This window comes from Myotis nattereri, assembly GCF_964212035.1.
Source record: "Myotis nattereri genome assembly, chromosome: X".
NCBI lineage: Eukaryota > Metazoa > Chordata > Mammalia > Chiroptera > Vespertilionidae > Myotis > Myotis nattereri.
This window is the reverse complement of record NC_138078.1, coordinates 118,149,365-118,172,415: the sequence shown is the minus strand read 5'-3', so window position 1 is coordinate 118,172,415 and position 23,051 is coordinate 118,149,365. Positions and strand designations below refer to the sequence as shown.

The 23,051-nt window shown below is 38.0% G+C and overlaps 1 pseudogene across 1 annotated transcript; it reads left to right on the top strand.

The window, feature by feature from the left end:
• The first annotated feature begins 21,145 nt into the window (after positions 1 to 21,145).
• Positions 21,146 to 21,481, top strand: LOC308510899 (large ribosomal subunit protein eL42-like; annotated as a pseudogene). The gene has a single exon. The product of its transcript is annotated as a large ribosomal subunit protein eL42-like (transcript).
• The last annotated feature ends 1,570 nt before the right edge of the window (positions 21,482 to 23,051 follow it).

Sequence of the window (23,051 nt, the reverse complement as noted above, 5' to 3'; positions counted from 1 at the left end):
ATGTGTCTCTCTATGTGTCTCTCTCCCCTCCCTTTCACTCTCTCAAAAAATCAATGGAAAAATATCCGCAGGTGAGGGTTAACAAAAATGAATAAAAATAACATTTTTTTAAAAAAGTAGCCTGGTTTGGAAAATAAATTATGGTTGCCCTCCATATCAGTTCTACAGTTAGTCCTGATCTAGTCAACATGGGAAGAATCTGCTGGGAACTCAGCTAACTCTCTGTTTTATCACAAGATCTTAAACACAATTCCTTTTGATCTTCACCCTTCCATGTGAGAGACCATACCATTAACTCATACTTCAGTTAAAACATTTTTCAGAGAACAAATATTCCAGTAAAAAATATAGGGAAAAAAGATGGGAGTAGGCATTTCAGAGAAAAGGAAACATATGGCTAATAAACATTAACAGATATACAACCTCACTTATACTCAGGGAAATACAGATCTAGACCACAATGGGATACCATTTCATATCCATTTGATTGATGAGATTTAGGTAGCCAAGATTTAGAAAATACCAACTGTTAGAGAGGATGTATATGGGAACTCTTTTTTACATTGTTCCTGAGAATATAATTTGATACAACTGCTTTAGAGAACAATTTGGGGTTATTTTGTAAAGGTGCATGTTTGCACATCCAATGAGCTGGCAGCAATACTAGGTATGTGCTAAGAAAAATTTTAGCATATTTACCCAAGGAGACATGCACTAGAATGTTTGTGGTGGAAATTTTTGTAATAGCAAAATTTGGGGAGCCATCCAATTTTCCATTAACAAGAAAATGAATAAGTTATTTGACTAATGTTCACGTAATAAGATATATATCAGTGCTAATGAATGAACTACAGTTACAAGCAACATGAATAAAACTTAGTAATATAATAATGAGTGAAAAAAGCAAGATCTAGAAGAAAACATAGACTATGATATTCTTTTTGTAAAATAAAAATCAAGTAAAACAAAAAATTAAGGAATACATGTATACTTGATAAAATTAATAAAAAATGTGTGAAATGATAAACATAAAATTCAAAATTTCAGAATAGTAGTTACTTTTACGGTGTCATGGGGATTGGGATAGTGGAGGAATACAGGTAAAATTCCAGCTTGAGGCCTGGGCAGTGAGTTCATGAATGTTTATTAGGACATTAAAGTAAATAGCTGAAAAGAGTGATTCATAAAGCAATGATAGTACAACATGTACCAAGAATTATGATTTATTCAGTTATATATACCTGAGGTTCAACAAAAATACAAAACAATAAACACTTTGGCATGCCCTACAAGGTCCTATGCGAGCTGGCTTTTGGCTTACCTTCTGATATAATTTCCCTCCTCTCTTATCCTAGTACATTCAGCTTCAGATACACTTTTTTTTCCCTGTTGGTCTTTGAACTCTTTAAACATGCTCCTGCCTCAGGGAGAACATTCCTTCCTCAGATATCTACATGTCTTGCTCTCTCGTGTCATTGAAGTCTGCTCAAATACCTTAGCAAGGCTTTCTCCGAATATCCTCTTTTATGCTATCTCTACACCCTGCTCTTTTTCTTCATACCAGAACTGGGATATTATTATATGCAAATTATTATTATTATATTTGTAATTGATTTTAGAGAGAGAGGAAGAGAGATAGAAAGATAGCAACATTGATGGGAAAGAAACCTCCTGCACACCCGCTACGTGGGGAGCAAACTGGCAACCCCAGCATGTGCCCTGTCCAGGAATCAAACCATGACCTCCTGGTTCATAGGTCAACACTCAACCACTGAGCGACACCAGTTGGGCAAATACATGTTATTTTTATTTGTCTTTCCCTATACTGGAGATCCATAGCGGCAGTGGTTTTGCTTTGTTCACTGCTGTATTTTTGTTTAACTTCTCCCACTTGTCCTTCGTCTAAGAGTTTATTTCCTCCAGAAAACCATATCTGACTCCTTGAATCTACATTAATGTTGCTCTTTTTTGCTCCCTTTTCCCCACATGATAACACAAAAATGAAACTCCTTACATTCTTTTGTTATTGGCTATTTATCTGTCTTATTCTTGCACTAGATTTGTGTGTGCTTTGAGGACACAGACCCTGATATATATATATATATTAGAGTAGAGGCCCAGTGCATGAAATTCGTGTACTCAGCCTGGCCTGGGCCCTCTCACAGTCTGGGGGCCCTTATAAGATGTCCAACTGATGGCTTAAGACTAAGCTGGCAGTCAGACATCTTTAGCGCTGCCGCAGAGGCGGGAGAGGCTCCTGCCACAGCTGCTGCACTTGCCAGCCATGAGCCCAGCACAGGGCTTCTGGCTGAGTGGCTGAGTGCACTGACCACTAGGGGGTAGCTCCTGCATTGAGCATCTGCCCCCTGGTGGTCAGTACGCATCATAGTGACCAGTTGTTCTGCCGTTCAGTCAATTTGCATATTAGCCTTTTATTATATAGGATATGTTTGCATACATATTTTATCCCAATAATGTTAGTGCCCACCACATAGTAGATGTTGAATAATGATTATTTAAGCCCTAGCTAGTTTATCTCAGTGGATAGAGTGTTGACTCATGGATTGAAGGGTCCTGGGTTCGATTCCAGTCAAGGGTACATAACTTGGTTGGAGGTTCCCAGTTCTGGTTGGGGTGCATGCAGGAGGCAACCAATCTATGTATCTCTCTCACATTGATGTTATTTGTCTCTCCCTTTCCCTTCCACTCTCTCTAAAAATCAATGGAAAAATATCCTTGGGTGAAGATTAACAACAACAACAACAACAAAAACTAACTAACTAAATAAATAAATAACAAAGATTCTTTAAAAATAATAAAATAAATGGAATAATCAACAAGCAAGCAAGTGATCCAGTTGCAGGGCTAAGATGACTAGCCAGATAAATGAAGAAGGTTGGCCATGTGGAAACAGTAAATTGTAGTATAAATAAGAGAAACTGGGTGTCTTTTGTTGTGTTTCTATGGAAGCCTTCATTTTATGCAGACTTTGGTGAGCTTCATCACTTTTAGTGTAATGTCTTAAGGGTGAATTTCAATGTCTCCTAAATACTTCGTTTATAATCTATGTAATGTCTATACTTTATATTTACTGAAATATAAAATTCACTGGGAAAGTCCTTTCCTCTGCCCCTGATCCCTGTGAATACTAAGAGTTATCAGTTGCCTTCTGATGCTCTGAGTTGCTTCCTGTTTTCCAAATCAAATTACCCTTTTCTCTCGTCTGGCTCAGTCATTATGTGATCATCTTTCCCATCATTATCAGCATTAATGCTGTGCCATAATTATACACATAATTGCATCACTTACTCACTTACACAGATAATTGGGTCAATATGCCTTCAGGTTTGCCAGCTATCAAGTAATGTACCCAATAGCCATTTGAGAGTAATTGGCAATAATTTACTCTACATGATAGATCAACTTCAGAGTTCATAGTTTGGGTGTGATTATATGTTGTTATTTGTTCATTAAATGGATGTTGCCTCTCTTTTATTTATGAATGGGCTGTGCCTATAGCATACTGAAACTCCTGGTATGTTTATGGTAGTCTAGTCAACCACTAGTACCTAGAAGTAGTGCTTGGTATCCATATAGTGGAAATAAAATGCTAACTAGATCAAGAATAGATTTTACTTTTGTGGATGAGTAAACTCTTTGGTTCCTGGTTCCAAACAGTACCTCTATTTAAGTAGGCCCCATCTTTGGCCCAGAATGAGCCCCAAACACAGTCATAACTGGAAAATGGTGTCAGTCTAAGGAGATAAATTTATGAATATAATTATCTAGGTTTCTCAAGGACAGGGTGGCCTGACCGGCACGTGCTACATGATGACAGAAACTCTGGGAGCAGGAGGTATGCAAAGACCCAAATGAGCAGGGAGATTTCCAGTCAGAGAGGACTGATAGATAACATGTGCTGGGGTCACTTGTGGGCTCATGAATGAGACTTCGGAGTGAGAGAAAGATAGGGCCAAAGTTTTACAATTGTCAGGATTAAGATACAGGGTAAAAGAATAAGGGTAATTTCTTAAAGTGGGTTACAAGGTAGTGTCTTGGTCATGCAATGGTGTGGTAGAGCTGGTTTATACTGGCTAGTGAGAGCTGACTGCATATACTTCCCCTAACTCTATGTTCAGTGTCTTCATATTAGTTGTTTGATACCAGCTATGGTAGGAGTATTTGCACCATGAGTATGAGCAAATGACATAAATCAGGGCTCTTTTTATTCCCCTAAAGGGGAGCCAGTTTACCACCACACTAACTAGTAATAGGGTTAGATTAACAGCAGGTGACTTTTAGCAAGTTCTGTGTACCAGGCACCTGCATTATTGATATCATTTCATTGTCTCACACTGTCCCATTTTTGGGGGGGATGAGGAAACTAGAGGCACACAGATCTAGAAGTTCACTTTATTAGAATGGAGCCATGTGATCAGGACATGACTAGTAGTAAATGTGGTTTAATAATGGGCTACTTGAATAGTAAATTAGGTTGCATAAATCATTCCTGGTTATGAATAACTTGGGTCCTAGAACTGAGCTTGCAAGAAGACTAGAGTATGGCCTAAGGAAACAGGCGAGTCATGGCTGGTGGAATTCTAAGTAGAATTATGTCCTCATCTTTATCCCCTTGTCTGAAGTTTTCCCAGGATTCACCAGTCTTAGGTATGAGAGCAGTAGAATGAGGCTAGGTATCCCTTTTTAAAATAACTATATTTTTATTTATTTCAGAGAGGAAGGGAGGGGGAAAGAGAAATAGAAACATCAATGACGAGACAGAATCATTGATCAGCTTCCCCCTGCATGCCCCATACTGGGGCTCGAGCCTGCAACCTGGGCATGAGCCCTGACTGGGAATTGAACCATGACCTCCAGGTCTAAGCTCAACCACTGAGCCATGCCGGCTGGGCTAGGTATCCCTTTTTACACTCTATATCTACTTAAATTAATGATTTATCTAGTCCCTTCTCAGGGGCTTTTGTCAGTATCATATCCATGACCCTCTGTGTGATCCCAAGGTTCTAGAAAATAAAATGTATATACTTTTTACAGTTTTAGAAGACATGTCCTTATTTTTGCATGACACATTTCACATTTTTATAGCTAGAAAGAACTTTCAAGATGGAGCTTTTATTTTGTTTTCTTGTAATATGTAGTTTTAAAAAGTCAGTTATTGCAGTCCAGACACATCACTGGCAACAAGATTGAATTTAATTTGTCCTAAATTTATTTTCCAATGAGACAAAATAAATAACCAACCCAAAGAAAAATAAATTAAACTCTGTAAATCCAAATAAACAAACATCTAATAAGCCCTGACCAATTATTGGGAATTGCGAATGAGTTTTTTGATGTGGCATGACTGCAGATTAAGGTAAACTTTATTTAAAATAACTTGTTTTTTTTGAACCCTAATAATGATTTTCTTTTACTTTACTATAGCAATTCATAACAAGTCACTGCAGGAAGATTTAGCAGAGCAGTAATATCCTTTCTATTACCTTAGGCACAATGGGAAACCCAGGTCTTCCAAGAAATCATTTTTGCTCTGCAGTTGGTCCATAATTTCATATAGATCTGAGGGAAAATAGAGAAAAAGCACATTTTAAACAGGTGTAGGCTTTTTGTATGTAACATTTGTTTTTGGTTTTGATTGATTTAGCACTTTGCATACCATTCAAGGCCCTGTGTTATACAGAGTGAGATTTCAGTTGCGTTCAAAAGAGGTGGTGATATTTAGGTAGCTAAATAATTATGACCTATATTGCAGAGACACAAAACCTCATTATATCTATAATATTTTGGACCAGAAGTCTAAAACCTTCCTCAACCAATGCACCAAAGTTCAAACTCTTCTGCTGGAATATGTATGTGTGTGCATACAATGCTTTAGGGGGAGGGGTTTATGATTGAATGCCATAGACTGAAAGCTCTTTATAACAGTAAGTTATTGCTGCACAACAAACCATGTTACAAATGAATGCCTTTAAACAACAACCAAATGTTATTGCTATTAGTCAATGAGTTGGTAGGGCAGTTTTTCTGGTCCCCTTTGGTCCCATTCATGCATCTGCAATCATCTGTGAGTCACTGAGGAGCTGGTTTATTTAGGATGGCCTCAGCTTGGATGACTTGTTTCTTGTCTACATTCTTTTGCATTTCTCCAGCACGCGAGAATGGATGTGTTTTTGTGATGATGGGAGGGGTCTAATAAAACAAACATAAATGAGCAAAGGCTCTCCTTGTGTCACACTTGTTAACATTTAACTAGGGAGGAGGAAGTTACATGTACAGGCCCATAATAAAGGGATGGGAAAGAACACTTTGTCCAGAGTAGGAAAATACTACAAAGTCTCTTAGCAAAGAATATAGATCCAGTGATGGGTGAAAAATTTGAACCTTTTTTTTTTTTGTAATCCATCTACCATGTTCTTTTAGTATAAAATAATAACACCTTTTGAAGCAGAATTGATTAGTATTCATATATATGATTGCTAGTCCATATACCAATGAAAATCAGTTTTCATGTCATCTTTGATGGATACGAAACTGGCTCTTGATGCCTTGAGAAATGAAGTGTTACTTTCAAAATAAATTACTTGAGTTTTAATAATAGAACTGTAATGTCCAGTACAATGAAAGAAATTATCCTACTATACTTTGCATTGAGCCTCATATATAATTTATTTGTCCCTTTAGGTAATACTTAAAAAATATATATTTTTATTAATTTCATAGAGAAAGGGAGAGGGAGAGAGAGATAGAAACATCAATGATGAGAGAGAATCATTGATTGACTGCCTCCTGCATCCCCACACTGGGGATCGAGCCTGCAACCAGGGAACATGGCCTGACGTGGAGTTGAACTGTGACACCCCTCCATTCCCCCTCACCCCCCCAGTTCATACGTCAATGCTCAAGCACTGAGCAATGCCAGTCAGGCAAGGTAACATTTATTTTTCACCTAATATGTAACATTATACAGTTTAGAAAGGGCATTAGCAAATGGGAGCATGATCAGAAGGTAACAATAGAAATAGTAAGGAATCTGAAAACAATCTAGGAGAAATAGTTGAAGAATTTGATGACTGTTGGTGTTCAGAAGAGAGGACTTGGGGGGAGGGGGATATAAGCAATGTCTTCAAGTATGTAAAAAGCTGTCACATAGAAAAGAGATAATATTGGTGTATATCATTCTAGAAGGCAGAACAGCCCGTTGTTTTTACAAGTTATTAACTATGACCTACAAGGCACTACATGATTTGCTTCTTTTTATTTCTTTCACCTTATTGCCTATCTCTCCTCCTTGCTCACTGCAATCCAGCCACATTGGCCTCTTTATTGTTCCTTGTGGGCACCAGGCAGAGTCCTACCTCAGGGTTTTACCTCCTGTTCCCTCTTCCTCCACTTAACACTCTTCCCCAAAATATTTGCATAGTTAGTTCCTTGTAGTTATTCAGGTCTTAACTTAAATGTTACCTCCTCAGAGAGGTCTTCCTGTACCAGCCAATCTAACATTAGCTTATATGCCACCTACTTTTTGTTATTATTTACCTAATAAATTTACTTTTACTTTATTGCAGCTCTCACAATATGGAATTGTCCTAGTTATGTACTTATTTAGTTGCTTGTTATTTATTTCTTTACAAATAGAATATAAATTCTGTGAGAGTGAAGATCTTATTTGTCTGTTTACCACTGTGACCCCATCATACCCCAAACAGTACCTGTATATAGTAGGTTCTCAATACTGATATATTGAATTAATTAATAAATTTGATAATTCACAGCTGTTTTGTGAGCTATACTGTGATATAATGAGTTTCCCATCTTTGTAAATGTTTTTTGTTGTTTGTTAATCCTCACCCAAGGATATTTCTCCATTGATTTTTAGAGAGAGTGAAAAGGAAGGGAGAGACAGAATGATAGAAACATTGATGTGAGAGACCCATTGATAGGTTGCCTCCAGCACACACCCTGGCCAGGGCCAGGATTAAGCCTGTAATCTAGGTACGTGCCCTTGACCGGAATTGAACTCAGGACCCTTTAGTCTGTGGGCCAATGCTCTATCCACTGAGCCAAACCGGCTAGGACTCTATACATGTTTAAGTAGAGGACAAGTAGGGGTAGGATGACCATCAATCAAGGAAATTCTGCAATAGGTGGGAATGTTGATTTGATGGCTTCTCGGAATCCTTTGAATTCAGTTATTTAATAGTGTCTGAGATCTAGTGAGAATCTTATATCTGCAACCTAGTATTATGTTTACAAAATTCAAGGGGATTTCAAGGTTAGTTATCCCATATTTAAAAGTTATAACATTATGTCTGTGGAAAACTCTGGGATCTAGGTATTACCACAATAGACATATTAGAACGTGCCCATGATTCTGATTTGTTTACTTGTTACTAACTTTGGACTCTCATAGAATTGAATTACAACCACCATGATATGGGCTTATTAGGTTCTGAGGAAACTCTGCATTAGAGGTCTTCTAAACATTATATATTTTTCCTATTCTCCCCTGAAGGAAAGCCTCCTTAAGAATGTACAAAAGAGCTGGGCCTTGAAGGGTTGGGCAAGCTTTGAATCAAAGCAGACATTTTAAGCTTGGGGAAGATCCCAAATTAACACATGGTTGTAGAAATGAATTTAGGATATGTGTGGAAGAAATAGAGCGGCCAGCTTAATATGAGCAGACAATATGATTTTTAGAAGTGTTGGAAGATGGAACAGGACAAGAAATGTTAATTTAAATCATAGATAAGCTTGAATATGAAGTTTATGTTTTATTCAGAGAGAGTGGGAATTTGGAGTAAGAGAAGGAGATGAATGTGTGAAACAATGGGGAAACCAGGCAAAGAATTTTGGATGACATTAAAGCCTTTTCTTCTTCTGTTTTAAAAAATATATTTTTCTTGATTTCAGAAAGGAAGGGAGAGGGAGAGATAGAAACATCAATGATAAGAGAGAATCATTGATTGGCTGCCTCCTGCATGCCCCACATTGGGGATCGAGCCTGCAACCCGGGTATGTGCCCTGACTGGGAATTGAACTGTGACCTCTGGTTCATAGGTTGACACTCAATCACTGAGCCACTGTGGCCAGGCTCTTCTCTTTTTTTTGAGGAAACTGAGACCCAGAGAGAAGAAATAACTTGCCTAAGGCTATGTAGCCAGTTTATAGCATAGCTGGGGACAGAACTGAAGCTTTCTCATTGCTAACTCAGTGTATTTTCCACCATATCATGAAAGTGATAAAGTGAGAGTGGTGGTACTTGCAATTATAGGTATTACACGCTTATTTAAACATGCAAGTAATACATTAGGATGAATTCCTTACTAACAGATGTTCAGGAGCACCTCCTGAGGGCTTTGGAGTTAACAAATGTCTAGTGGTGACTGCTTTGATGAAGAGCTGTACCACAGGGCACTATGTTCCTCTGCAAACAAGAAGACCTTCTATACGGTGTCCACTGTGGGTGGCCCAGCTGGGGAAATTATTAAATTTATACATTAGATGGGAATGATAAAGTACTTCTCACCACCTGCTCAATGGTTTTCTTTAATTTCCAAATGCTGCACTGGCTAAAATCCCTCTGTTTTAATTGATAGATATCCTATTACTGGTCTGCCTGGTGCACTTCATTTCCAAAGGCCATCACTATCCATCACTACTTTGGGTTAGACTAAGGCTTTTCAGTGTTGGTGGAGTTGCCGTATTGATTGGGAAATCCGGACTTGAGGCATAGGTGACAAGGTAACTGTTCATGCTCAGGATTAATATTTTCTTAAGGAGAAGAAACTGGAACTACTTCTGATGTGCCCTGAGGGTTCTAGAGAACCTATGTCTTGTGATGTACCTGATTATTCTTCTGTTACTAAATTCCTCTGAATGTACAAAGTTTACTGCTTAACAGGCTTAGAGTAAGAAAGATTTGGTTTCACAATTTTGTGCCACCATTTACTAAGTATGTGACTTTAGGCAGTTGACTGAATCTCTGGAGGGAGGGACCAGGGGAGGTTGGCCAGCGGTGGGAGGTTGGCTGTGGGAGCGCACTGACCACCAGGAGGCAGCTCCTGCATTGAGCATCTGCCCCCTGGTGGTCAGTGCGCATCATAGTGACCAGTCATTCTGGTCATTCTGGTTGTTCCGGTGTTCTGGTGTTTAGGCTTTTATATATGTAGATTGATGGCAGAACCAAAATAAAAACCTGGATCTTCTAACTTCTTATCTTGTCATTTTGATATTACAGTCTCATACTTCAATAGTAGTAATTTCAAGGAGCTTAAAACTTTTCCATCCTCTCCCTCTTTTACTAGATCAATTCCTTTACTTTAGTTCCAGATGCCACTATGTAAATATTGGTATCTTCTTTAAAGCTTACAAGGACTGCTATAAGGCTTAAAGACAGTAATATGCAGATATGAACACTTGATGAATATTTTAGTGAACTTGATATTACGTTGGTTTTATAGCCAGTCTTAAAATATCTCATCATTTTGGGATAATGTTGTGAACAGAATAGGGATGAAGGAAGTTCATTGTTTTTTGTTTTGTTTTGTTTTAATATATTTTTGTTGATTTGTAGAGAGAGGAAAGGAGAAGGATAGAGAGATAGCAACATTGATGAAAGCGAAACATCAGTCAGCTGCCTCCTGCATGCCCCTACTGGGGATCAAGCCTGCAACCCGTGCATGTGCCCTGACTGGAAATAGAACCAGTGACCTCTTGGTTCCTGGGTCGACGCTCAACCACTGAGCAATACTGGCCAGGTGAAAGCTCATAGTTTTTGAGGGTTAAAGATTGCTTTAGTATATATTAATGCTTTGTGGAGAACTATAATAAGGAATATTTTCAAATCTCTAGCAATGTCATGAGTGAAATAATGTGGTCTTCACTAAATTTTAATGTTCTTAAGGGTGAAGACAGATGCCTTCTTAAATCACTATATCCTATAACACATGCTTTTATTTAGTCTTTTGTTTGATGTTTGTTGAGTTGAAGTCCAGGCAACTGCAATACAGACGGCTGCTCCAAAGGACCTACCCCATTCCTTCCAGCTCTATCTACAGTTCTATTTCTCTTAAAAACTTCAGGGATAGCTGCAACCCTCACTGATCTCTTTCCATTTTTTAAGTATAGTTGGCATATGTACTATATTAGTTTCAAGTGTACACATAGTGATTCAACATTTTTATACATTATGATATGATCACCACAAGTCTAGTAACCTAATCTGTCACTGTGAAAAGTTATGATGTTATCGACAATATTCCCTGTGCTGTACATTACATCCTTGTGATGCATGTCTTTTATAACTGGAAGTTTGTACCTCTTATTCTTTTTCATCTTTTTTACCCATACCCACTCATTCCTCTCCTGTGGCCACCATCAGTTTGTTCTCTGTATCTCTAAGTCTATTTTTGTATTGTGTTTATCTAGATTCCACATATATAAGAGAAATAATACAGTATTAGTCCTTCTCTGTCTGATTTATTTCACTTAGTATATTATCCACTAGGTCTATCCATGTTGTCACAAATGGCAAAATTTCTTTCTTTTCTAGTGCCGAGATATATATATTCTCACATCTTCATTATCCACTCATCTATTGGCACATGGGTTATTTTTATATCTCAGCTATTGTAAACAATGCTACAGTGACCTTAGGTGTACATATATCTTTTCAAATTAGTGCTTTTGTTTTCTTCCAATAAATACCCAGAAGTGGAATTGCTGGATCATATGGTAGTTCTATTTTTAATTTTTTAGGGGTCTCCATAACATTTTATGTTTTCCTTAGTGGCTGCACCAATTTATAATGTCACCAACAGTACACAAGGGTACCCTTTCTCCACATATTTGCCAACACTTGTTGTTTGTGAATTTATTGATGACTGGTGAACCAGTGCATGAAATTCATGCACATTAAAATGGAATTAATTAGAGGAAATATTTTAATATTGCTATTTTCCCATTTTCTATCATAGAAGTGTCAGAGATTAAAGAAAATTAGTAAAATGTATATGAAAATCTTCCTCCAGGTCAGAGTCTGGGGCATGCCATGGTAACCAGAGTCAAGTCCCCGCCTACCCATGTGTGCCTCGAAATCATGTGAGACCCAGACCCGGCCAGCCCCATCCCCATCAAACCCTGCTGGGTGGGGGGTGCGGCCTCAGGTGGCCTGGCCCAGTGCTGGGGTGTGCGGCCTGAGGTCCCCTGTCCTGGGCTAGGATGTATGCCTTGAGGTTCCCCTGGCCCTGGCCAGGGGCCATGGCTGAGGTCCCCCCATCAAGCCCTGCCAGGGGAGTGCAGCCTCAGGTTCCCTGGCCTGGCACTGGGGTGGGGGGGCATGGCCTCAGGTCCCCCAGCCTGGCACTGGAGCAGGGGGTGAAGTCCTCTATCAAGCTCTGCTGGGTGAGAGACATGGCCTGAGGTCCCCCGCCAAGCCCTGCCAGGCAGGGGGTACAGCCTGAGGTGCCCAGGCCTGGTGCTGGGGTAGGGGGTGCACCCTCAGGTCCCCATCAAGCCCCACCAGGCAGGGGGGGTGCAGCTTCAGGTCCTCTGCCCCGCCCAGCGCCATGCAGCCTCAGGTCCCTGATGATTGCTTGTTAAGCCTCGTTATGGGAACTTGGCCTCTGCTATAGAGTTCTGGTCTCAACTCGGACCTGCCTCTGCCGTGGGCACAGCCATCTTGTGTTATGGAATCCCTGCCTCCACTGTGGTGCAGCCATCTTGACCATTATGGTGTGATGGTCAATTTGCATATTCCTTCTTTGTTAGATAGGATAGCCATTCTGATAGGTGTGAGGTGCTATCTCGTTGTAGTTTGAATTGCATTTCCCTGATTTCTCCCCATCTCGATCTCTTGTCTTTTACTCAAAATTTCATTTCCCCCCATAACATTTTCTTCTGAAAGCTGAGTCCACTTAGTACGTTTTGTTCTTGCACAATGCTAGACAGACTATTGAATTGATTTGACTTTAAATAGCTAAGTATATAATTTTGTAACATTTCTTATCATTGAAAATTTTTATAGGTGTTGTTTTCCAGTGTGATTAGAAGTCAATTACTGGTTGCCAGTGGCAATAAATGCAAATATAAGTTAATAGTGTATTTTGGGTTTCTCCAGGATGCTTCTATAAATTAAGTGCTCTGGGATGCCAAGTACTGTGGATGAATAATCGGAAGACCAGGGTTTTAATCTGATGAGTAGTTTGGCCTTAGGGAAAATGAGTTGATATCTTAGTGCCTCATCTGTAAAATGAAGGAGTTAGATGAGGTGACTATTCAGATCCCTTTGCAGTTACAGCCAAACCTCAGTTCTTGAACTTTTCCCATTTTGAACAATTCATTTCTTGACCAACCTGTTCAGGGAAAACATGTCTCATTTGTCTAACAAAACTCCATAGATGGACCAGGAGAGTATTATGCTGAGTTAAATAAGCCAGTCAGAGAAAGACAACTATCACATGATCTCATATTTGTGGAATCCAATGAGAAAAATATACTGAGGAACACCATAGTCCAGAAGGAAGGGGCAAAGGGGTCAATGTGTTGTTTTGGATTTTAATATTGTACATATTTTTTTTCTATTATCTTTTGCATCTGGGATAACATTCCTTTGGCATGTCAGGGTAACTCCTTTTTCCAGATCTCTTCAGGCACAACCAATGTACCTGGGTGGATCCCATAAGTCCTCTTGTTGTTGTTATCATGTTAATTGTTGATGGTTAACTAACCTGTACCCACCTATGTAAAAGATGTATGTGTCTATCATTTTACTTTGCATCCAATCCAAGAGGTTTCCCCGCTTTGTTTTCTGGCACCACCCTAATCCATCATCAATGGATTTCACGTAACCCACTTGCTTCTTCTGTTTTGATTATAAAATAAAATATTTTATAAACTATTTAAAATATTTTATTAAAAAAACCTGCTAAACTGCCATTCTCTGGAACATTATCTCAATGCATTGAGATTTTGCTTACTGGCAATTGTGACAGTTTGGCTTACATAAACTCACAAAAATTCTTCATAGGTTTAAATGTTTCTTATGTTAACAAAGGTTATAGAAACAAAACAAGAAGAATATGTGACCCATATGTTACACAAAGCCTAAAATATTTACCATCTGGTCACTTATAGTAAAAGTTTGCTGAGCCTTGATATAAGGGATGTGAGCATGATCTCTGGTCTCAGCTCTGTCCACCAATTGCATTACCTAAGCTATATTTTGTCATTTTCTGTGCCCCAGGTTTTTTTTTTTTTTCTACAAAAAAATGAGGGTGATAATAGTATTCATCAATATGGTTGTTGTGAAGTTTATCTTATATAATAAAAGGCTAATATGCAAATTGTCCCCTTGGGAGTTCAACTGACTGGGAGTTTGACTGCTCGCTATTATGTGCACTGACCACCAGAGGGCAGCATGGAATGAAGGAAGGCTCTGGCCGCTGCGCAGCAGGCAGCTGGGGGAAGGAAGTCCCCAATTGGCCCTGATCACCAACCAGGCCTAGGGACCCTACCCATGCACACATTTCATGCACTGGGACTCTAGTATTTTATAAAACCTATAAGTTTATATTTTTTAAAAAATTAGAAAGGTGCCTGACACAGAATTCTTACTTAATGTATATTAACTGTTGTCATTATTTCTGTATTTCCTTGTAAGAAGTAATCACCCGTTGAAAAGGAGGAAATTATGGAGAGCAAATGAGAGGACCTTGAACCATGACATTTTAGAATTGGAATGGGATTTAAACATTATCATATTAGCTCATATTTATAGCTGTAACTGAGACTCAGGGAAATCCAGCAGTTTGTTCACAGCCATACAGTTTGCTATGGGCTGAATCTGTACATTTTTTGTTCCTTTTTATTGTATTGATTGGGGTGACATTGGAGAATAAAATTATATAGTTTTCAGGTGTATAGTTCTATAACACAAAAGGACAACTTTAGGCAACAAATTAAATTTAATAAGAGACTATTTATAGTCAGTTTGCCTAATATTTGTACTATAAACTAAATTACTTAATCCAGAAAAATGAAGCAAATTGTGAAAATAAACAAGTAACCTTTTCTGTTAAAGAAGAGTTACACAGTTGCTATTATGGATTGTTAACTTGGCAGCTGCCACTTTAGCCCCACAACTTGCAGCTCCCCTGGGGGCCGCCATCTTGAAATGGCAAAGGCCAATCCCTCCCTTTGAATTAGCCGGTTGGGAAATACTGTGCGCCTGAGCTCCAATCAAGAGTGAGGAACAGGTCATGTGTGTCAGGATTAAAAAGCCAAGCAGACCACCTGCTCAGTGTTCACATGCTTCCAGACCATGTGCTGCGCACCCTTCTAGTAGAAGTAAAGATATTTGTCTTGCTGCCTGAATCCTGAGTATGCTTTGTGTTCTACCAGGACCCCTGAATTTGGGGGTTTGCCTTATTTCTAACAAAATTGCATCCATCTTTTTTGTCCCATACTAAAGACAGGGAAAATGGTAGCAAGATATACACTAAACTCAGATGCATCTCAATAAACAAGGAATCCTTAATTTTTAAATAATTAGCTAATTGATGACATAATCTATTTTGAACCCAGAGTTCCTGATTAAGGGTTCTCATATGAATTCTCCCATTTAAATTGTATTTTCATTTAAATTTGTGTTAACTGAGTAGCTTTTTTTTTTTAGGTGCTATAAATTCATGAAGGAGGTTAAATTAATCAGTTAGGTCATAAATTATTTTATGGAAAATACCACAAAGCGTTACTGGTTTGTAAAGGATATTTTTTCCGTACTTCTCCAAGGAGGAAATAATTTTACAGACAAAGAAGTGTGATAAAAGAGAAAAAAAATAACTTAAAAAAAAACTTCAGTCAAAAAATTATGGATATGTTTCATTCTTAAAACTCCTTTTCTGGGCTAAATGGACATAGAAGAAGACTTGGGTGGTAAACACTTTTATTTGTTTATAAAGAGTGACATAATGCTTCTTAATTTTAGACCTTGGCTCATGAGCTCATTTATTTCTAACTTTATATTCTGAAATAAATTTAGACTTATGGAAAAGTTGCAAAAATAGTGCAAAGAATTTCTATATACCCTTCACTCAGATTTCCCAAATGTTGATTTTACTACATTTGTTCTCTTTCTCTTTTCCTCTTCCTCTTCCTCTTTTCCTCTTCCTCTCTCTCTTTCTCTTCCTCTCTCTCTTTCTCTTTCTCTTTCTCTTTCTCTTTCTAGTTCTCTTCCTATAGATAGATATAAATAGATTTTTCTAAATTGTTTGAGAGTAATTATTTATATTTACCCCTAAATCTTCAAAGTGTGTTTCCTAAAATCAAGGAAATCTTTTACATAACCATATTACAATTGTCAAAGCAAACATTGATACAGTATTCTTTAAACTACTAGAGGCCTGGTGCATGAAATTCATGCACTCGAGGGGGGGGGACCCTCAGCCTGGCCTTCGCCTTCTCGCAGTCCTGGAGCCCTTGGGGGATGTCCACAGGGAGCAGGCTTAAGCCGTCAGTCAGATATCCTTAGTGCTGCCACGGAGGGGGGAGAGGCTCCCGCCACTGCCACTGCACTGAACCTGGCTTCTGACTGAGTGGGGCTCCCCCTGTGGGAATGCACTGACTACCAAGGGGCAGCCTCTGCATTAAGCATCTGCCCCCTGGTGGTCAGTGCACATCATAGCGACCGGTTGTTTCGCCGTTGGGCTGAAATTGGCTCTCCAACATCCCCCGAGGGGTCCCGAATTGCCAGAGGGTGCATACCAGGCTCAGGGACCCCATCAGTGCACGATCGGGGCTGGGGAGGGATGCGGGTGGTTGGCCAGCTAGGGAGGGACCGCGGGATGGCTCCAGGGTGTGTCCGGCCCATCTCACTCAGTCCCAGTCGGCTGGATCCCAGAAGCAAGCTAACCTACCAGTCAGAGCGTCTGCCCCCTGGTGGTCAGTGCATATAGCAAGTGGCCTTAGCATATCATTATCATATTATGCTTTGATTGGTTGAACAGCTGACTAGATGACTGGACACTTAACATAGTAGTCTTTTATTATATAGGATAATCCTTATTCAAATGCTGATGATTTCCCACATTGTCCTTTTTAGCAAAAATATTTTTAAAAAATATTTTTATTGATTTTTTTCTAGAGAGAGAGGGAGAGGAAGAGAGAGATAGAAACATCGAAGAAGGGGAAACATCATTGATCACTGCCTCCTGCACACCCCCAATGGGGATCAAGCCTGCAACTCTGACATGTGCCCTCTGAGAACTGAACCTGCGACCTCTTGGTGCATGGGTCAATGCTCAACCACTGAACCGCATGGACTGGGTGTGTAAACATTTCTTGATTGGTCCCTTGAAAGTGCAAATTTAATTTTTTTCCTCAGGGGTCTTTGGATAAATAAAAATATCCGGTATTTAACATTTTATGAATTCAAAATTTTAAAAGCTACTTTAGAATATCAGAAAATTCACATAATGTATCAAAATAAGATAGTTCATTAGAAATACAAATTTAATTTTTAATAGAGAACTTGTCCCTAGTAGGTTTTGAAGATTCCCTAATGAAATGTGTTTTCAGAATTTCTCAACATGCTGATTCCATGCATGTTAAAAGGACAGAGCTAAATTTCCTTTGAGATATCTTTTCTTTTTCCTTTGTCTTCATCAATACAAAGTGCTCAGCATGTTGCAAGTAACATTTTCTCATAGACTAAGGAAAGCCATTAGCATGTGTCACATATCCCTGGGCTTTAAGTGGTTCTGTACAGTGTGGTCCAACACTTAGATGAATGGTTATTCATATTTAAACCTTAGAGCGAAAATGAAGTAAGAATTTGGCACATTTTACCTCCTGTGAAAGCAGACAAATAAATCTCATAAAATTAAGGCTTTAATCAAATCTGTTCTATTTACTTAGAAAATGATAGAATGGTAGTAACATCTCTTGGAACACTTTCAGAGATATCTCTGAGGTTTATGGAGGTCAGATGTGGAAAAGAAAGGATCCCTTTTCGCATAATTTTTGGTTTATCTTGTTTGGCCATATCCAGCATGAAAAAAAAATAAGTATATTCCTGTTTATTCAGAAAGATGGGCAAAGTACACCTAAGTCTCATTCTAACATGGCTATGAGGTTCCATTCTGAGGGTTCAGATTATAATATAAGCAGGTTCCTTCGATATATTTGTTGGGTAAACAACCTTGGATGAGGCTTCTCAATACTCCAGTATAATATTGAATTCAGCTTCTCAAGGGATAACTTTTTAGTGGGATTTTTGTCGTAAATGCTGTTTGTTTTATAATTTATTTTTAAAGCAAAAGTAAGGCTAAGATATTGCTGTTCAAGAATCTCTTTTATTATGATTGAAGACTGGATTTCAGTACCAACCCCTCCCTCTCTCTATACATTATTACTTGGTAATTTCTTGCTCAGCACCAGGTATTTTCTTTTTAAAAATTCTGTTGCATAATATAATACACATACAGAAGAGTGTACAAAACAAAATATAGAGCTCATGAATTTTCACAATGTAAACATGTGTAATTACCACGCAGCTCAGATGAAGAGAATGAAGGCCATCATACTCTCCAGAAGTCACCTGTGCCCTCTTCCAAGTATTAATCCTTCATTCGTCATTACAGATAACCATTATTATAACATTTATGGTCATTACTTCCTTAATTTTCTTTATAGTTTTGCCACTTAAGTTTATATTCCTAAGATCCATAGTGTTGCCTATTTTTTGAACTCTATGTAAATGGAATTATACAATATGTATTTTGTATCTGGCTTTTATTTTTTGTTCAATACTTCTGAGGCTCATCCATGTTGTTGCGTATTGATCTAGCTTGTTCTTTGTTGTTGTTTTTTGGTGAATATACCACATTGTTCTCCAGTAAATAGACATTGAGTTCATTCCAGTTTTTAGCTATTATGACTAATACACCTGTTGTATAAGCACATGCATTTCTGTTGGATATATACTTAAGAATGAGAACTGTGGGATCATGGATATAGAAACTACATACTATACTGGTTTGCTTAATCAGTTCTGGTTAATAGTATTAATTGGCCTGGCATAATTATATATAGCACTCCATTTCACTCTCAAAAATATTTTTGAATGATAAAATAGAACATTGTAGTCATGGAATATATTTTAAATTCATATTTAGGGTAATAGTGATTTTTTTCAATATAGTGGTACCAATTTACATATATTACCAACAATGTATGAGATTTTATGTTGCCCTTCATATTTATCAATATTTGTTATTTCCAGTCTTTTAAATGTTAGCTCTTCTGGTATGTGTCTAGTAGTGTTTCATTATAATTTTAATTTTCTTTTTCTTGATTACTATTGAGATGAACACTTTTTCAAATATTTACTGGCCATTTGGATTTCCTCTTTGCGTTTATGCATATTTTAGTAGCTCAAGTTCTGTGACTTTTGCTTTGTATATTAAAGACCGCATTAAGTTTAGACTGGGTTTATCACTTATTGTTACTACCTATAATGATGCTTTTTGCATGATGATCTATTGTGTCTGATGTTAAAACTACATCCACATTCTATAGGTTATTTTTGAATATTATATATTTTTCAATCATTTTACTTTCAAACATTCTATTTTTTTGTGTGGCAGATATGTCTCTTCTACACAGCATCTTTTTAAAAATACTATCTGTGAATCTGTTTCTTTTACTTAAAATGTTGACTTCATTCATTAGCAAGTCAATGCAGTTACTTGTGTATTTGGGTTTAAATCTATTACTTTACTGTGTGCTTTTAATTTGTTTTGTTCTATTTTCAGTTTTCTTTTTAAAATGTACTTTTGGGTTGATTGATTTTTATTTCTATTTTCCCATTTGTACTTATATATTCTTTTGTTGTTCTATTGGTAATTAACCTAGAAATTATAACATCCATCCTTGACTTGTTTTATTTTATTGTAGTGAGAACAATTAACATGCGAACTATCTTCCTAAGAAATTTTAAGTGTACAATATATTACTGTTGACTATAAGTACAATTTTGTACAGCAGATCTCCAGAGAATATTCATCTAGCTTGACTAAAATGTTATGCCCATTGATTAGTAAACTCCCTATTTATCCCTGCCTCTTGTCTGTGGCAACCATTCCACTCTTTCATTACATGAATTTGATTATTTTAGACATTTGATATAAGTGGAATTGTGCAGTATTTGTCTTTCTGTGACTGGGTTGTTTTACTTAGCATATTTGTTTAAGGTTCATCCATGTTGTCATATATTGCAGAATTGCCTTTTTGTTAAAGCTGAATTGTAATCCACTGTATATACCACATTTTTGTTCTTTTTTTTTTTTTAACTCTCACCTGACGATATTTTTTTCCATTGATTTTTAGAGAGAATGGAAGGGGGGGGGGGAGAGAGAAACATTGATTGGTTACTTCTTGAACATGCTCCAATGCAGGTGGGTATTGAGCCTGCAACTCAGGTACATGCCCTTGACCAGGAATTAAACCCACTACCCTTCTGTGCATGGCCGGATCCTCTAACTACTGAGCAGCACTTTCCAGGGCCACATTTTCTTTATTCTTTCATCTGTCAAGAGACATAGAGGTTGTTCCCACATCTTGGCTGTTGTAAATAGTGCTGTAATGAACAGAGTGCTGATATCTCTTTGAGATATAATTTTAATTGTAATTTAAATAATTTTAATTAAATACCTAGACATGATACTGCCAGATTATATGGTAGTTCTATTTTTAATTTTTTGAGGAAACTCCATACTGTTATCCATCTTGGCTGCAACCTTTTGTATTCCCACCAACAATGTGCACGGATTTCCATTTTGCCACATTCTTGACAATATTTGTTTGTTTGCTTTTTATAATCATCATCTGGACAAGAATGAGGTGTTATTATTGTTTTGATTTGCGCTTCCCTGGTGATTAGTGACATTTTTTTCACATACCTGCTGACCCTTTTTATGTCTGCCTTAGAGAAATGTCTATTCAAGACCTTAGCCCATTTTTAATCGGGTTATTAGTTTGTTTGCTTTGTTTTTATTTGTTTACTATTGAGTTGTCGGAGTTCCTTATATATTTTAAAAATTAACCTATCAGTTTTTTCCTGCCAATAGCGCTCTCACAAACATGGTGAACATTCCTAAAACCCGCCGAACTTTCAGTAAGAAGCGTGGCAAGCACCAACCCCACAAAGTAACACAGTACAAGAAGGGCAAGGATTCTCTGTATGCGCAGGGGAAAGCGGTGTTATGGCAGGGAGCAGAGTGGCTATGGTGGGCAGACTAAGCTGATTTTCCAAAAAAAGGCTAAAACTACAAAGAAGATTGTGCTGAAGCTTGAATGCATTGATCCTAACTGCAGATCTAAGAGAATGCTGGCTGTTAAGAGATGCAAGCATTGTGAACTGGGAGGAGATAAGAAGATAAAGGACGAAGTGATCCAGTTCTAAGCTTCATATTTTTTTTATTATATGACAATAAAATCTTGATATGTTCACTTAAAAAAATTAACCTATCAGATGTTAACTTTGTAAATATTTTTTTTCCCATTTCATAGGTTACCTTCTTACTCTCTTGTCTTGCTATTTTGAAGCTTTTAAATTTGATGTAGTGTTTTACTAGTTTATTTTTGTTATTATTGCTTGTACATCTAGTGTTCTATCCAAAAATATCATTGTTAAGACCAGTGTTAAGTAGCCTTTCCCTATGATATCTTCTAGGAGTCTTGCCGTTTTAGGTCTTACATTTAAATCTTTAATCTATTTCAAGTTAATTTTTAAGAATGGTGCAAGATATGGGTACAATTTTATTATTTTATTAGAGGTCCAGTGCATGAAATTCATGCACTGGGGGGTGTCTCTCAGTCCAGCCTGCACCCTCTCCAATCTGGGACCCCTCGAGGGATGTCTGACTGCCTGATTAGGCCTGATCCCTGTGGCATCGGGCCTAAATAGGCAGTTGGACATCTCTCTCACAATCCAGAACTGCTGGCTCCCAACCACTCACCTGCCTGCCTGCCTGATCACCTCCTAACCACTCCCCTACCAGCCCAATCACCCCCAAATGCCCTCCCCTGCCAGCCTGGTTGCCCCTAACTGCCCTCCCCTGCCGTCCTGGTTGCTCCCAACTGCCCTCCCCTGCCAGCCTGGTCCCCCCAACTGTGCTCCCCTGCTGGCCTGATCGCCCACAACTGCCCGCCCCTGCAGGCCATCTTGTGACAGCTATCTTGTGGCCACATGGGGGAGGCCATCTTTGATCACATGGGGGCAGCCATCTTGTATGTTGGAGTGATGGGCAACTTGCATACTGGTCATGACTAATTAGCATATTCAGTTGTGACTAATTAGCATATCTGGGCTAATTAGCATATCCCTCTCTTATTATATAGGATTTGTGAATACTCAGTTTTCACAATGCCATTTATTGAAGAGACTATCCTTTCTCTATTCACCATTCTTGGCTCTCTTGTCAAAGATCAGTTTACCTTACATGCATAATTTCTGGGCTCTCTATTCTGTACCATTGGTCTATGTGTTTGTATGTTAGGACCATACTCTTTGTTACTAAGGCTTTGTAATATATTTTGGAACCAGGAAGTCTGATGCCTCCAGCTTTGTTCTTTTTTCTCAGGATTATTTTGGCTATTCATGGTCTTGAGGTGTTCCATATAAATTTTAGAATTGTATTTTTTCTATTTTTGTGAAAAACGCCACTGAATTTTTTATAGGGATTACATTGAATCTGTAGATGGCTTTAGATAGTATGGAAATTTTAGCAATGTTAATTATTTTGATCCATGAAAACAGAATATGTTTCTATTTATTTGTATCTTTAATGTCTTTCATCAGTATTTTCTTGTTTTCAGTGTATCTTTCACCTCCTTGGTTTACTTTATGCCTAATTAGTTTATTGTTTTTATGCTATTTTAAATGAGATGGCTTCTATCTATATTTCTTTTGCAGATAGTGCATTGTTATATAGAAACCCAATTGATTTTTGTGTATTGATTTTGTATTCTGC